A 16,485-nucleotide genomic window follows, 5' to 3' on the forward strand; every position below is an offset into this window, starting at 1 on the left:
CAGATTAAACTGCTAAAATTACATTATAAGAATTTTCAAGGGATTAATTTATGACTCAGTCACAGGTAAGGTTTCAATCATTCATTACAACTTCAGCAACAATTATGCAAATTAAAACAAATATCTCTTCTAAGGTAAAGACAAGATACAGGTTGATTCCCAATTGCAGTGCACCCCTTTCTATAACATTAACATGTTATACTTTACTGAATAAATATGTTATACAGTACGCTCCCGATTATCCGGGCTAATGATGGGGAGAGAGGGCACGAATATTCGGAAAACACAGATAACCCAAAATTTCACTTCAATGTCTTTTGGTGTTCAAAATTTACATAAAACAAACAATATATTGTTATTTATGCCGTTTTTCTGCGGGACGTGTATCCGTGATCACGGAGCGTGGTCGCACACTGCGAGGCTTGGAATACAGGAGCATGGTGCTCCCGTGAATGCAGCTAGTGCACGATCGCTTCTATTTTACGATGGGGATTCTAACGGAAATAATAAGCCCGGAGTATCCTAGCATTAATGAAATAATTCCGATGATTAATTGCGTCTGGTTTTATTTTTTTATGAAGATTGCGGAAATATTGAGCGAGAGTGAAAATCATGCATGGATAATAAGCAACACGGATACACCGCAGCTGGATAATTGGGAGTCTGCTGTAACTGTTAAGTTTCCCGACTACATAACTGGGTGATAATTTTTTCCTGAATAAAAAGTTGGTTTTTCCCATATTTCAAGTTAAGTTCAGAATATACTACAGTCGCTGGCATATAGCACTCACCATGATTTTAAGGAATTTGGATTTTTTAAAACTAAATTGAACACGAAACACTAAGAATAACTAATTTTTGGTAAAATTAGTTGTTACCACCGTAGCATTGTTTCTATCTAAATGCTGTTACAAAATAAGAGCCTCTCCATAACCAATCCATTAGGACTGTAACGATGAAGACTACGCTGTATGAAGATTCATAATACTCGGGTGATGTATATTTATATTGTTACACCAGCAGCAAAGGGTCTATGCTATTATAAGTAGCAGTTCTCAGTGATTATTCAAGCATATTTCAATGAGCGCAATCATCATTAATATATGCTGTGAACATAATATTACTAGCAGCATGCGATTGTGAAGACCAATAGAATAACTAAATGTTAAATAACTGTAACAACTACAGGGGGCTCTCACTAGTACATTACTTAAGGGGTCACAAATTTTGATGCTGGTAACACAGTAAAAGTGATCACGAGGCAAGCCCTTGCCAGGAGATATCACAATAAAATTCTGTGATCACACATTCTGGGAAAATCTTATGCTCGACTTTCAGTTTGTTCTGCAAATTGCAGGAAAATAGATCAAGTAAAAGAAATTTCACATTCACCATGTTTCCTAAGGAAACATGTGATATATTCCATTTGTGCACTCCAAAATAATTAGGCATGATGATTTTTTCCCAGGAGCACTAAACCATGCCACACAATTTCGTACTGATTCCTTTCCATTGTCATTTGATGAGGTTGGTATTTTCCCATGCTGAAATTGATGTGTGAAAAATAGTTGACTTTTTCTGCTCCAATCGGTAAGTCAGCGATCCATTCCAGATCAATTACATTTTTTTAACTTAAATTCAGCTATCATGTCACCACATATGAAACTTGCTCATACACTAACTTGGCTCAGAGCTGGCAAATGATGAGTTACATTGGCTTACAGTATTTTGCTAATAGGGACCACTAGACCTGATCAATGCTGAAAACTAGCCCACACCACATTACTGGCACCAAGTCAGCTTGTTGAAGTACTATCATTATGCTATTGCCATCAAATTTAAATCATGAGGCGTATGATACTTACTAATATGCAAACATACTCCATTATTTTCTGTTTTTCCAGTGTTATGTGTGGTAAACTCCATTTTCAGTATTGCGAGACCAAACAACGCAGACATCAATGGTTTGACCAATGAACTACTACCACATGCCATAAAATTTACCCCCAAAGCCACCATACAAGGATATTATAAGCAGCAAAGGAGACTCAACATCATTGCTCTTAGTTTACAGTTTGCATTAACCCTTTCGCTACTGCTCAATCTCCAAAACCTACCCCTCTTATGCGGCAAAAGGGCTGAGCACATGGCAGGGAGGAAGACAAGGTACGTTCACGTCAGCCTGCCGTGCAAACGTACCATGTACGTACAGCAGTGAAAGGGTTGAATTTAAGGAACTTTTTGACTTTTTCCAAAATTTGTGATCTATTTCCATCGACTTAAATCCTAGCACTTACACGATCCCTCATAAATAGATATCATATCTCGGGTAAGAATGGTTTCCACAGATGTCATCAGATAGCTTTGTTTTATTCACATTAAACCTTTGAAGCAGCTAAATGCTCAAAGACCTCATTTTAGAGCATGCGCCACAGTCAGTGCATTCAAGGTCAACAACAAAAGTACATGCCCTCCTTGAGTGTTGTGCACTGATAAACAAATTACTGCCTGAGATCGTGCTTAGATCTCACCCAGTGCTAGCTTATAAAACAGTGACCAGGTGGTCACTTCAAAATCATGCAACACAGCTTGCATTGACATTCCCACACTTATTACTGCATAACCTACAGTAACACCAAATTGAATTCAAGAAAACCTGATATTAAGTCAGGTGAAGAGAAACTATGGGCATAATTCAGCAACCAATGCATAGAATATTAATCAAAGCATTCCAAATATATTTTACCTAAAAAAAAATTGTAGTGAATGCTATGCTAGGGGTGCTGGCACAATAAAAAGAAAAGTAACTCAGCCTCAGTCGTGATGGACTAGAGTACTCAGCTGCCAAACCAAAGGTTCCATTCCTGCCTGGGTAGGTTGCCCCTATCCTGGGTACCGATGTGCATTTGTGCATTATTGCTAAATGTTATGAAATCCCCAATGTAAACGGGCAGAAAGTGTGGTTTTTGGTGGAACAAAAAATATTATAGAGGTTCATTATGGGAGTGTGCAGTGAAGGTTGTGGGACAGCACGACTTAATATCATATTAAATTTTTAAAGAGAAAGAGACTAGCTAAACATATGCAGGGACAGAGAGTCGATTGGGGGTCCAATTTCAAATTCCACTATATTTCCCAGACAATGATTTGTTTAGCTCCCTCGTACATTTAAGCTTTTGAAGGGTGATGCTCTCCAAAAGTGAAAGGCAGATGAGAAAACTTTCATGATATTATCCATTATTTTATTGTTAATCCTGTGGTTAATCACTTACAAATGATTGGGAGTACCATGATTTATGCTTTGGAATGTTTTCCCCCATTGATGCTGCAACTATAGCAGGTAACAATGATCACTGATGGCGAGAATGAAAGTGTCAACAAACAATACCAAATCATAAAATGACTGAAAAATTCCAAAAAATTCAGACTCTTAATCCTAAAAATAATTACGATAGTGAGTAAATTTATTTAAATAAAATTTGGTAGCATTTTTCTACAATATTTTAATGCATATGACGCATTTGGGCTCACAGAGCCATCATCTGGTACAAGATGGGTCTCACAGGTCTTGCACCAGATGATAGCTCAGTGAGCTGAAACATGTCGTATGCATTAAAATATTGTGGAAAAGTGCTATCATCTTTTACTTAAATAAGCGGATTTCTTATCACGAGGTGGATGTGTTTGTAGCAATCTTCAATTAGGATGGTTGTTGCTTCCAATTTCCATGGAGCTGATGAATTGAGAGATATTTCTACACCTTTGAAGCTGCCGTTAATACTGAATGTAATTATTGCCACTCTCATTCCACAGATAAACTGAACACGACATCACAATCACTGTTCGCAGCCATCCATTCTGACTGGCTAGAAGGCAGTGTCAGCAGCACCTTATGTGACAAAAAAAGGACAAGTCACGAGATGGAAAAAGTGACAGGGATTCCCATTGCTGAAGATGTCCCATACATACGATCGTATCAAATGGTAATTTTTCAGCGACCGTTCAGGCAATTGCTGGAGCCATCTCCGGAAGGGATGGTGAAAATAATCATGTGATCCTGGTTTGAAAGTTTGCGTTTTTCGGACACTCTTCTTCCGAAGGACAAAGAACGGTAAGAATAAAAAATGTGAATAAAATTGATTCAGTCGCACAAGCACCTAACAGAGCTTTGTAAGGAGCTTTCTTGGAGTCAGGCCATTTCTGAAAACTTCCCACACATTATGAGGATTACATTTCCTGTATTTTCAGAGGTCATTTTAATTTCCTGTTTTTCCCAAATTGATCAACTCCCTCTACACATGAAAAACTTCAGGGATAGATAGATAGAATATAAATAATAATAAGAATTAATTAAAGATATGGAAGCACTTCAAAGATCCCATCAAATCTTGATTAAACTTGATCATCATCACTGGAATCTTGACATCACTGGATAAAACTTGATCCCATCACAATCCTAGGATTGGTTTGATGCAGCTCTCCACTCAGTTCTCCTCTCAGCTAATCCTTTCAAACCTAAGTATTTCTTCTCTTTCAGATCTTTCTTTATCTGAAGGTTCTAAGGTTTTCCCGGCGAATAGACTGGAGGAAGAGTACTCTTCCTCCTTCTTCACTTGTTCAATATATATTTTCTTCGAGGTCTTCCTTTTCCGTTCTTGCCATCCACTTGTGCCTCCATGATCGTCTTCGTCAGGCCATCATGTCTCAAGATGTGGCCTATAAGGTTGTTCCGTCTTCTTGTTAAGGTTTTCATGAGGCTTCTCTTCTCTCCTACTCTTCTTAGGACTTCCTCGTTATAACTCGGTCGATCCATTTGATCTTCACCATTCTTCTGTAGCAAAACATTTTGAAGGCCTCTATCCTTGCTTTCTCCGCTGCGGTCATTGTCCATGCCTCACTTCCGTATAGGAGCATACTCCAGATGTAGGTTCTTATAAATTGTTTCTTTACTTCCATATTTAAGTTTCCCGCTGTAAGCAGGTCTCTCTTTTGGTGGAATGCTCTCTTTGCCTGGGCTATTCTGCTGATAATTTCTTTCTTGCTTCTCCCGTCACTAGTTATCTTGCTTCCCAAATAACAGAATTCATCCACCTCTATCAGTTTTTGCTTCCCTGTTTTAATGTTAGTCTTGACTTCTTCTCTTCTGCTGCATACTAAGATCTTGGGTTTCTTCGTGCTTATTTGCAGTTGATATCCACCCATTACCCTACCCATATTAATCAGAATATTTTTCAAATCCCTCTCTGTTTCTGCTATAACGGCTCTGTCATCCGCAAATCTTAGCATGCTAATTTTTTCTCCATGGATATTCACTCCCAATGCCTTTTCTTTGATTTCATTAATAGCTTTCTCAATGTAAACGTTGAAAAATATGGGTGACAATGCATAGCCTTGTCTCACTCCTTTCTTAATTCTTGCTTCTTCACAGCTGGGCCCTGATTTTATCACAGCTACTTGGTTTTTGTATAAACTGTGGATGATTCTTCTGTCATTGTTAAGAACCCCAATTTCCTTTAGGATTCCAAGCATTGTGCTCCAATCCACGTTGTCAAATGCTTTCTCTAAGTCCACAAACGCAACGAATGTTGGCTTGTTCTTTTCCATTCTCTTTTCTATGAGCAGTCTTAGGGCCAATATTGCTTCCCTTGTGCCTTTTTTTTCTGAATCCAAATTGGTCCTCATCCAAGTACTCTTCTGCTTTTCGTTCTATTCTTCTACAGATGATCCTTGTCAGTATCTTTGATGAATGTTTAGTTAGGCTTATGGTCCAAAAATCTTTTCAGTTCTCCGCTCTTTTCTTCTTAAGAATAGGGATTATAATGTTCCTCTCAAAGTCCTTTGGTATCTTACCTGTCAAATGCATTTCACTAATGATTTTGTACAGCTGGTTCAACATCTTCCCTCCTGGATTTTTAATTAGTTCTGCGGGAATGTCATCAATGCCAGACGCTTTGTTTATCCTCAGGTCTCTTACAGCCGCATTAAATTCTGATCGTAAAATTGGGGCTCCCATGTCATCGGCATCCACTTCCCTCTCGTTTTTGATAGCATTCAATCTTAGGCTGCTTCCTTTGTACAAATCTTCCAGATATTCCTTCCATGTCTTCCCAATGTCTTCGTTTACAAGCATTAGTTATCCGTTTTTGTCCCTAAGGGTATTACATCTTACTTAAAGTGCTTTCTCACTATCCTATAGGCGGCCTCTACTTTTCCATGTTTAAGATAGTTTTGTATGTCTTCACAAATATTTTTCATCCAAGCTTCTCTAGCCTTCCACACTTTACGACATATCTCGTTTCTTATTCTCTCGTAACAATTCTGTCCTTCCTCTGTTTTCGCAGCCTTGTATTTTTTTCTTTCTTCAATGAGATCTAATACTTCCTGCGTGATCCATGGTTTTATCATAATGACTCTTCTTTTACCATGAACTTTCTCAGCTGCTGCCTGCAGACCACTTCTAGTGGTTTTCCAACTCTCTTCCACCGGTTTATTGGTCGTATCCTCCCATTCTCTTTCCTACAGCTTCTTTAAAAGCCATTTGATGCTGAACCTCCTTCAATTTTTCAACCTGCCATATATTTTTCACAGCTTTCTTCAATTTTTAAAATTTAAGGTGGCATATCATCATAACTAAGTTACGGTCTCTATCAATATCTGCCCCTGGATAACTTTTGCAGTCCTTCACCTGGTTCCTGAATCTTTGTTTCACTAGAATGTAGTTGATTTGGAATCTTCCAAGGTCTCCTGGCATATCCCATGTGTATCTTCTTCGCAGGGGATTTTTGAATAAAGTGTTGGCAACCACTAGCCTGTGCTCAGTGCAGAATTCAAGCAGCATTTCTCCTCTTTCATTTCAGTTACCTAACCCATATTTCCCAGTTATCATTCCATCTTGACCTTCGCTGAGGACAGCGTTCCAGTCAACTAAAATAATAAGATTTTCTTCCCCTCTCACCTGCTTGATAACTTCCGCTATATCTTGGTAGACATCTTCTACTGCTTCATAATCTAACGTAGGCATGTAAACCTGCACCACTACAGTAGCTACGGGTTTAGTATCCATCTTCACCATTACTATCCTTTCATTAAACTGCAGGTAGCTTTTAACATGCATCCCGGCGCTCTTTCTAACATATTCTATAGATGGTAGCCTATAGGATGTACGCAGAAGTTACATGCAACCTACCAGTTGGTCACGCTACCTAAGATGAAGCTCATTTCCACCAGGATGAAGGGCAACCCACAAGTGGGTCACACTCCTGCCAGACCGGATGGCAATGGTTGACCATCCACAACTCAGCCCATACCTTATGACAAGATCAAACATGTTGGCATAGTAGTATATCCATAACTCACACATTTTGCATCACACAATCCCATTTGCTGAACTTCACTTTTGAATGGAATTTGACAACAAAAGTTGAAAATAAATGGTTGACGCCACCTAGGCAGCATGTCCAAGGCATCTGATATTCAGGCAGCAACAGCTTTACCACAAATGAACAGCACTAAAACTGGCAGTGGGCATGAGCCATTATCTAGAGAGGCGTTGTGGTTGGAGGGCCTCACAATAGGAGGTCTTTAGCATGCTTTCCTTCCAGCATTATTCCCCATGTTCCTCAATTTCCTCTCGACCCAATTCCACTCGTGGGAGGCCACCAAATACACCACCACCTCTACGCAGCAGCTCCAAGATGAACCAAAGCATCGTCCACCAGTGGGTTCTGAGAAGCAGTTTTGACAACTTGCACAAGCCACGCAACCAGCACCAAGTTTCCTCATTGGTATCACTGCCGCAACATCATAGCATTCAAATTAAGTCTGTGAAGTTTGTGAAGAGTTTTCAGGATCACCACTGGGTCATGAACTGCGCAACTGCCAACATTTCGATGTCCGCCTCAGCCATCGCTGAGTCGGACATCAAAACGTTTGCAGTAATGCAGTTCCTTACCCAGAGACAAGCCCGGAACTCTTCACGAAGTCTCTTCGCCAGGAAAGCACTAAACCTTTCTTCAAGTCTGTGAAGCTCTCAATATTAACTCATAACTAGGACAACAACCTTAAAACAATTTTCCTAACCAGTGAATGGCACAAGTTAAATACATAAGAAATCATAAATTATCATCATGTCAGATTCATTCACAAAATCATAAATATCAATGTTAGTTTACGTATGCAAAAATAGGTCCGCAACCACTTTCAAATACCAAAATAAAAGAAGACAGAAATTTGTAAGGATGACTATGGGAATCAAGGGACTAATCTAAGATCTTAGATATAATGAGCACTCAATAAAGCAATCAATTTCCCGGCCATTGAGAGCACTTCTTATATGGACCTTAAGGATAATGAGTTATGGATTTAACAGGAATCAGCTGAATCAGCATTCATTTGATTTACAGAAGGGCATAAAATATTCCTTTCGTGAACACATATTTTGATTATTGTGATTTATGATAACTAAATCATTGTATGAGCAGGAAGAAATATTGTTCTAAATCTGCACACAGCAATGAGGGCGGCTGACTTGCAGAACAGCACTCATTCATATACTCCTGCCACTCTCACTACGCATAGCTATCTTCCCTCACGCCATCACACACTGTTCCAGCAAGAACGGAGGAGAGATTAATGTCAAAGAACCAGCTTTAATTTCAAAACTACAAATCTAAAGAATTCTACTCTGAAATGAAACCACATGAAATTTAGGTCTAAGAGAGGAATATAAGTGAGGATAGGAGGTGTTTGTTTACATGCAAAACCTTCCCTCTTATTCATACTTATAAACATGATGTTCTACTCAACAAGCTTTTGTTAAACGTCATACTATTCAATGTCATGTCATTCAATGTCACAACCAAACTTACATGTTTCCGCGCACAGATCTTACAGAACTGAAACCACCAGAAGTACTGTATTTTTTTCTTTTTGGATCATTTCATCTAGCACCACATTATCCCAAGAGTGTAAAACCTGTTATTTTCACAGATGCATGCATTGCTGAAAACTGAAAAAAATACACTGCAGCCAACTATGTATCTTCATCACTGACAAGGGGAGACCACGAAAGTTGCTCCGCCTTTTTCAATGCCGTATTTTTTATGGCCTTCGGAATGGTGAACACATCCCTGAACTAGTAGTGGTTCCGTGTAATGGGCCTTAGTTTGGCTGTAATTAATTAATTTTCATGCGGTACTTTTCACAAGCCGCATATAGTTTCATGATATCGCATTCTTATTCAGGCGGGTCAGGTGGGGTAGTGGTTAGTGTTACGGCTACCACCCGGGGGACCAGGGTTCAAGGCTCCGTGAAGGCTTTATCTTTTCTTGTCTCCATTGTGATCACACGGCGTCAACTTTTTCATTAATTTTAATTGTGACAAGCATAGACATAAGACTATTTTTTTATCACCATAAAGACGTTTAGGTATTTAAGCAGTGTCATTTTCAACGCGGAGAAGTGAAGGCTCCACTTTCTACTCAAAAACATAACAAAAGATAAACGGGGGGCTAAAGCAGAGGCTTTTTTTTTGGAAGAAATGACAATTGTTGGTGCATATCTTGTTATTATATTGGAAGGGCTACGGAAGATTTTGGGAAGCGGCGAGCACAAGACACATTTGGTGTAATTGTTGCTTTTAACCCTCTAGCTGGCGCGACTGTTATTTCTTCACAACCGGGCGAATGGCGTACTTTTCCCATGTTATGTGCATATATGATAATACTCGATTTTTGTTCAAATTAATCTTTATTTGTAGAAATTAGTAAAATCTTGTACATTTATAGGTGATACAGATATAAAGGTACAGAGGTGGTATACGGCCGGCCGCCCGGCGTAATTTATACGCCACGTGTGACGGGTTCCTCTTGCTGATCTAAAAAAAATTAGCTACAATACCTCGAACTTTGAAAACTCGCAATATAGACAGTCAAAGTACATTGTGGGAATACACGAGACCATTCTAGCCCAGAATGTACGTACGATGTTGAAATCCTTGGCTTTCGAAGATTGACGTATTTTATACGCCACCACGTCCGGTCCAGGGTCATAAACTTTTATTTCATCCCATTTATTAATGGAAATTATATTTCGGAATGGTTCTTTTAGCACATACGTACTGTGTAAGTAAACTCCCTTTGGAGTAAAGTGAATTACAAGTGTTTGAGAGATATGGCATTTTATATTCGTTTTGTGTTCTTATTAATTATGTCTGTACGCATGTTGCTGGTCGCCGCGAGCCTATAATGCCATGTGCTCTTGCAAGAGTGGTTTCCATTTTTAATGTGGAAGTTGATCAGTATAAGCAATGAAGAAATTAACAATTTGGCGCACACCAACCCTTGCTAGTGTAGTCGTCGTATCTCCGTGTTTGAAATGACACTGCTTAAATACCTAAACGTCATTATGGTGATAAAAAAAATAGTCTCATGTCTATGCTTGTCACACTTAAAATTAATGAAAAAGTTGACGCCGTGTGATCACAATGGAGACAAGAAAATATAGAGCCTTTACGGAGCCTTGAACCCAGGTTCCCCGGGTGGTAGCCGTAAACGCTGACCACTACCCCACCTGACCCTCCTGATGAAGGGTGCGATATCATGAAACTATACGCGGCTTGTGAAAAGTACCGCATGAAAATTAATTAATTACAGCCAAACTAAGGCCCATTCAACGGAACCACTACTAGTTCAGGGATGTGCTCACCATTACGAAGGCCATGAAAAATACGGCATTGAAATAGGCGGAGCAACTTTCGTGGTCTCCCCTTGTCAGTGAAATTTGGGAAAGGTTTCAACAGAAACATTACTATCTATTTCACACCCATTTCATAATTCTCCTGTACAGTGCATTAATTACAATTTTTGTGGAAGTAGCGTTCTCTACCAAGAGCAAGAATGGAAAAAGAACTCTGTGATCCCCACATTGTCTCCGAACAGTCATCCACATCTCAGGAGAATATTGGAGATGAATTCCCTTTCAAACAGCAACCTACCATTTATTTACAGATATTAAGGTCTAACCAAATCATTATGAAGTCATTTTTCACCTAAACTTCATGTCCACAACGTCTTGGGCAACCAAGAGGCATCTGAATCCGTTGTTATAAATGTTCATGCTTATAAACGTCAACAGTGCTGTAGGAGTGAAAGCATCTTATTAAAGCAAAATGTAAACTATGTTGGCGGCACCATATACCATATGTCATTTGTTTCATATCCTTTGCATAGCAGTAGATGGTGTTGTGTGTTGTTCCCCCAACAAAGCTGTAGTAGCAAGTTGACTGTTAAGGGAGTTGGTTCATTTTGCATGACGCACCCAAAATTCCCCCAAAAACTTCCAAATAATATGCTTAGAGAAGTCGTCAAGTACAGATAAACTTATTTAAGCACCAATAAACAATGAGGGTGATACCAAAGCACGATCTCAACTCCAAGTGCAAAAAGTAAAAGATACAGCACACCAAGCTTTGGACAAGAAGAATGCATGCTCAACACTGCACCCTATATCTGACAACATAGGTTGGTAAACTGCGTATACGATATACGCAACATACATCAATCCCATTTCTACCTTGCCCCTCACTTCCTAAGCAGCCTACATTCACTTTGTGGGTAGAGCCTCCACAGGTTGCAAGGGATATGCAACCATAGCCAGGGAAAATGCACTGCTAAAAAGAGCACTGCACAGAGCACTTGCTTTAAAATGGCAAAGCATGTTAAGTGAATAATTAGGGAAATCATTTTTAATTCAATCAGTGTAGTATCGATTTTTTCAGGAGTGTAGAATAAAAGCCTTATTTACATGGTTACAAAGTGTAGAAAACAAAATCAGAGAGTCAGCGACAAGAATTTGCTACAGGGAAATTACATGAGAAACATCTTCAAACACCACGAGAATGTCATACTTCAGCAATCAATGTGACAAATTCCCAACCCAATGGATGAAAGCAATGGTTTCTGAGAACTGATCACAGGGACTAAATGATGTACAGAGGTTGTATCCATCGGAGCTCAATGTTTTTGGATTCTGCACTTTGTGTATAATATGGAGGCAGGATTTTGCTGCATGATCCCTGAACCACATCACTCATTGGTTGCCTTTTATGGCAACTTTCAATGCAATCGCACGGCACAGTGTGAGGAAAATGTTAGCACACAAAGATTTCACTCACTATTGCAAGCGATGATCCATTTGCATCCATAATAACATCAGTGCAAATAACCCACTCCCATCCAATGTATGGTGATGTGATTCTTGGAAAATAAAGCTCTACTGGTTCACTTGAAGAATTAAGTGAAGCAAAACTACTTGTTTTTGTAATTACATTCCCAAAATCATCAATACTCATGCAATTTTACAGGAAAATACCTCTCCTGTTTCCAACACCATGGAGACATTACCAAATTAAGGACAAGTATGAGAACTGAGAGGATTAATCAGTCACCTTCCAATGTAAATGCTAGACCACGTGAATGCTTTTCCAGTCCCTGAGTGCACTCGTTGAACCAATCTCACAGCATATAATCTTAACAATAGGAAGCCCCTCATGGAACTAGCTCGGGTACAAACATTCTCGACTACCTCCCAAAACAATAAAATCGACTGATTTCAGTGTTGGGTAATTCCACGTCAATTCAACACAGAAAAGTGACATTTTCAACCCGACCACCTCAGATTTCTTTCAAATTTGGTGTATTCAATGGTACTGGTAAGTAATGGAAAAATACCAATTTGTAGAGGTATATGATGATTTTGACAAAAGTTACAGGTCCGCAAATGTTGTAAATTTGTCGAAATTTCAGTGTGTCTCTCTATAGGTAAATGACTATAATTTCGGTTCTATTCAAGGTAGAAAAATGAAACTTATGTTTTTGGAAAGGTAATATGTAGGGCTTTACATTGATATACATCATGGCCTATTTATAATAATTTCAATACTCGAGGTCATTGACCTTGACCTTTGACCTTGAATATCTCAAAACACCCCCTCTTCAATTTTTTTAATAAAAATATATGTTATTGCTCATACATTTGACTACACGAATACAAAATATCAAGATGGCACACTTACGGCATCATGCCCAAAAAATTATTTGTCTACGGAACTACACAAGCAAAACGCAAGAAGTACCACTTAAATATGAAATGCCCATTGTTGAACGGTATAGGTCATGGCTATATCATTGCAGTGTTACAGAAAACAATATGATGGGTAGCTTCAATGAAAATACAGTTAAAATTGGTAAAAACCAGGGGTGGTTTCAAAATGGGGCTAGGGGGGCTAATCCCCCCAGGGGTATCCAATTTACATTAGATAAAATGGTAATTTTTTCGGACCTCCTCCTTTGCTGCAAGATTCAGGTCCATGCCCTCACTATTATTGCCACGATAAAAGAGAAAGGAAACGATAAGGCAGAAAAGCAGATGATAATGAACCACAGAGGAAAGCATTCAGCGCCCCCACATAGAACACACAATCGCTAAGAAAACACATAAATCGGAGCGTGAGTGGAAGAATATCTTCTTTGAGGGTCCACCAGACGCTGCTCCTAGAGGAAGCATCCTAGCATCAGCTGGAAAAAATTTTATTTAATAATACGAGCACACAAACAAAAGCAAAGAAGAGGCACAAAACAAAAGCAGGCAGTTATGTCTCATATATACTCACTAAAAGTACATAAATGGAAGCTAAGAGATAGGAGTTCTTAATAAAAGATTCGGACGCCTTCGGTGTATAGCGCACGCTTTAGGCATGGCATTTAGAAGATGCTTACAGTGCGTTGCATACGCTGGGAGAGGGACCACGGGAATTTAAAGTCAGGCTTGAAGGGTTAATCTAATTAAGACTAATCTGATTAGATTCAGAGAGTTTAATTTAAAGTGAGAATCATACAGTCATTTAAGCTCCTTATCTGATGCTTGTCCTATGGATGTCACTTAAGTTGGAACTACAGTGAGGCGTATGAGTAAGAATCAGACAGTCATTTAAGCTAATTATCTGTTGTTTGTCCCAGGATGTGTCTTCAGTCGGAAGTACAGTGAAGTGCATAAGTGATTTTGAGCACTATTTCTTTTATGTGAAACAGTAGTTTGTGAAAAATGGCTTTCATGTCAAAAATGTACTCTTGCAATCCATTTAAAGAAGAAGGCCATGCAAGAGTAAAGAAAAATTTGAGAGACGTTCAGGAGTGGATGGCAAACGAATCACCTAATGTATTGATAGGTGGGAAAATTTGCAGTAAATGCCGAAAAAAATTATCACAAAAGTTATCAGAAGATGCTGAAGTAGCCTCTGCTATGCCAGGGACTTCCAAAGAAGATGTAAGTGAAGATGAAATAGCACCTGCTATTGCCCTGGATTATTTAAATAGTAGCCTTCAGTGCTTAGGTGAATCTCCTGTGAAAAAAAGGGACTTCAAAATGAGAAAAATTACCCAAAAGAAAAATTGAAAAAGGTAGCCTCAGTTTTGGAGCATACTTATTTGTTGCAACCTGAAAAAGAAAGAGAGTGCAGAAAGTGAAATCATAGCCCAGCTCAAAGATAAGTTTCATAGTTCAGACAGTATATGTAACAAGGCACAGATTCTGACTGTGCTTCCGAAGAGCTGGAGTGTTAGGAAAACCATGAGAGAATTTTCTGCCTCAGATTACATGGTACATTAAGGAAATGTACAGATATTTCAAGGAAACATATCCAGATTTATAAATTGGAATCTCCAAATGTTGTGAATTGCAGCCGAAGCACTGTGTTCTAGCGGGTGCTAATGGAACCCATACTGTATCTATGGCATAGATGAAGTTTCGTATCGTTCGTTTCGTTTAGATGAAGTTTTGGTTGACCACTGGCAGGGCAGTTTTAGAGACTTTAACAAAATCAACGGATGATTTCCTAGAAGCATTTTCATCCAGTTTAAAGCATATAATACCACACTCATTCATAACACAAGAGCAGTCACAGTTCTTCAAAACTCCGAAAGAAGAACTCAAAGTGAATGAATATCTTGTGGTTTGTGATTTTGCAGAGAACTACTCCATCATTCAAGATGAAGTTCAAGGGTTTTACTGGAATAACTCACAAGCCACAATTCATCCATTCGTGGCTTACTATAGAGACGTTACATCTAATAAAATACAACATGTGTCATAAGTAGAATTATCTGACTGCCTTCATCATGATATCGTATGTGTGCATTGTTTCCAGCGCAATTTCATTAATTCCCTGAATTGCCACTTTTTAACTCCAAAGCACATTTACTATTTTTCGGATGGATGTGCTGCCCAATACAAAAACTGAAAAAATTCCATCAATCTGAGCTACCATCAGGAAGGCTTTGATGTCACAACAGAATGGCATTTTTTTACAACAGCTCATGGCAAAGGACCTTGTGATGGGGTTGCAGGGACTGTAAAAAGACAAGCCTCACTTGCAAGCCTCAAGAGACCTTTTGATAATCATATATTGGCAGCACAAGAGTTGTTTCAGTGTAGCAAAGTAAATATTCCATCATGTACCTTCAACTATACACCGACTTCCCATCACGATGAAGACATGGCCAAGCTGAAGCAACATTTCGAGGCCCCTGGGGGGATTAGCCCCCCTAGCCCCCATTTTGAAACCACCCCTGGTTTTTACCAATTTTAACTGTATTTTCATTGAAGCTACCCATCATATTGTTTTCTGTAACACTGCAATGATATAGCCATGACCTATACCGTTCAACAATGGGCATTTCATATTTAAGTGGTACTTCTTGCGTTTTGCTTGTGTAGTTCCGTAGACTAATAATTTTTTGGGCATGATGCCGTAAGTGTGCCATCTTGATATTTTGTATTCGTGTAGTCAAATGTATGAGCAATAACATATATTTTTATTAAAAAAATTGAAGAGGGGGTGCTTTGAGATATTCAAGGTCAAAGGTCAAGGTCAATGACCTCGAGTATTGAAATTATTATAAATAGGCCATGATGTATATCAATGTAAAGCCCTACATATTACCTTTCCAAAAACATAAGTTTCATTTTTCTACCTTGAATAGAACCGAAATTATAGTCATTTACCTTTAGAGAGACACGCTGAAATTTCGACAAATTTACAACATTTGCGGACCTGTAACTTTTGTCAAAATCATCATATACCTCTACAAATTGGTATTTTTCCATTACTTACCAGCACCATTGAATACACCAAATATAAAAGAAATCTGAGGTGGTCGGGTTGAGAGGTGTGTTGAATTCACATGGAATGACCCTGTTACTAAGTGGAACCAAGTAATAGTCATGGAAGAAAAAAAGGTAACACCGAGCACTGTTCCATGAATTTTTTTACTACTGTCGGCAAGTTTCAACAGCTAGACCTCGGTGTTTACTTTTGTTCTACCATGACCTCCAAAAGAGTAAGAGATCTGAAAGTTTTACACAAGACCAGCTGAAAATGATCAGAAAAAGTTATGAAAACGGCAAATTTTCAACACGAGATATTTTTTT

At 38.8% G+C, this 16,485-nt stretch overlaps 1 protein-coding gene across 2 annotated transcripts in view; it reads right to left on the reverse strand.

Moving 5' to 3' along the window:
- The window catches only part of LOC124170646, an 87,186-nt gene that overhangs the window by 32,119 nt on the left and 38,582 nt on the right, over nucleotides 1-16,485 (reverse strand). The gene's annotated exons all lie outside the window — the stretch shown is intronic.

This window comes from Ischnura elegans, chromosome X (genome assembly GCF_921293095.1).
Source record: "Ischnura elegans chromosome X, ioIscEleg1.1, whole genome shotgun sequence".
NCBI lineage: Eukaryota > Metazoa > Arthropoda > Insecta > Odonata > Coenagrionidae > Ischnura > Ischnura elegans.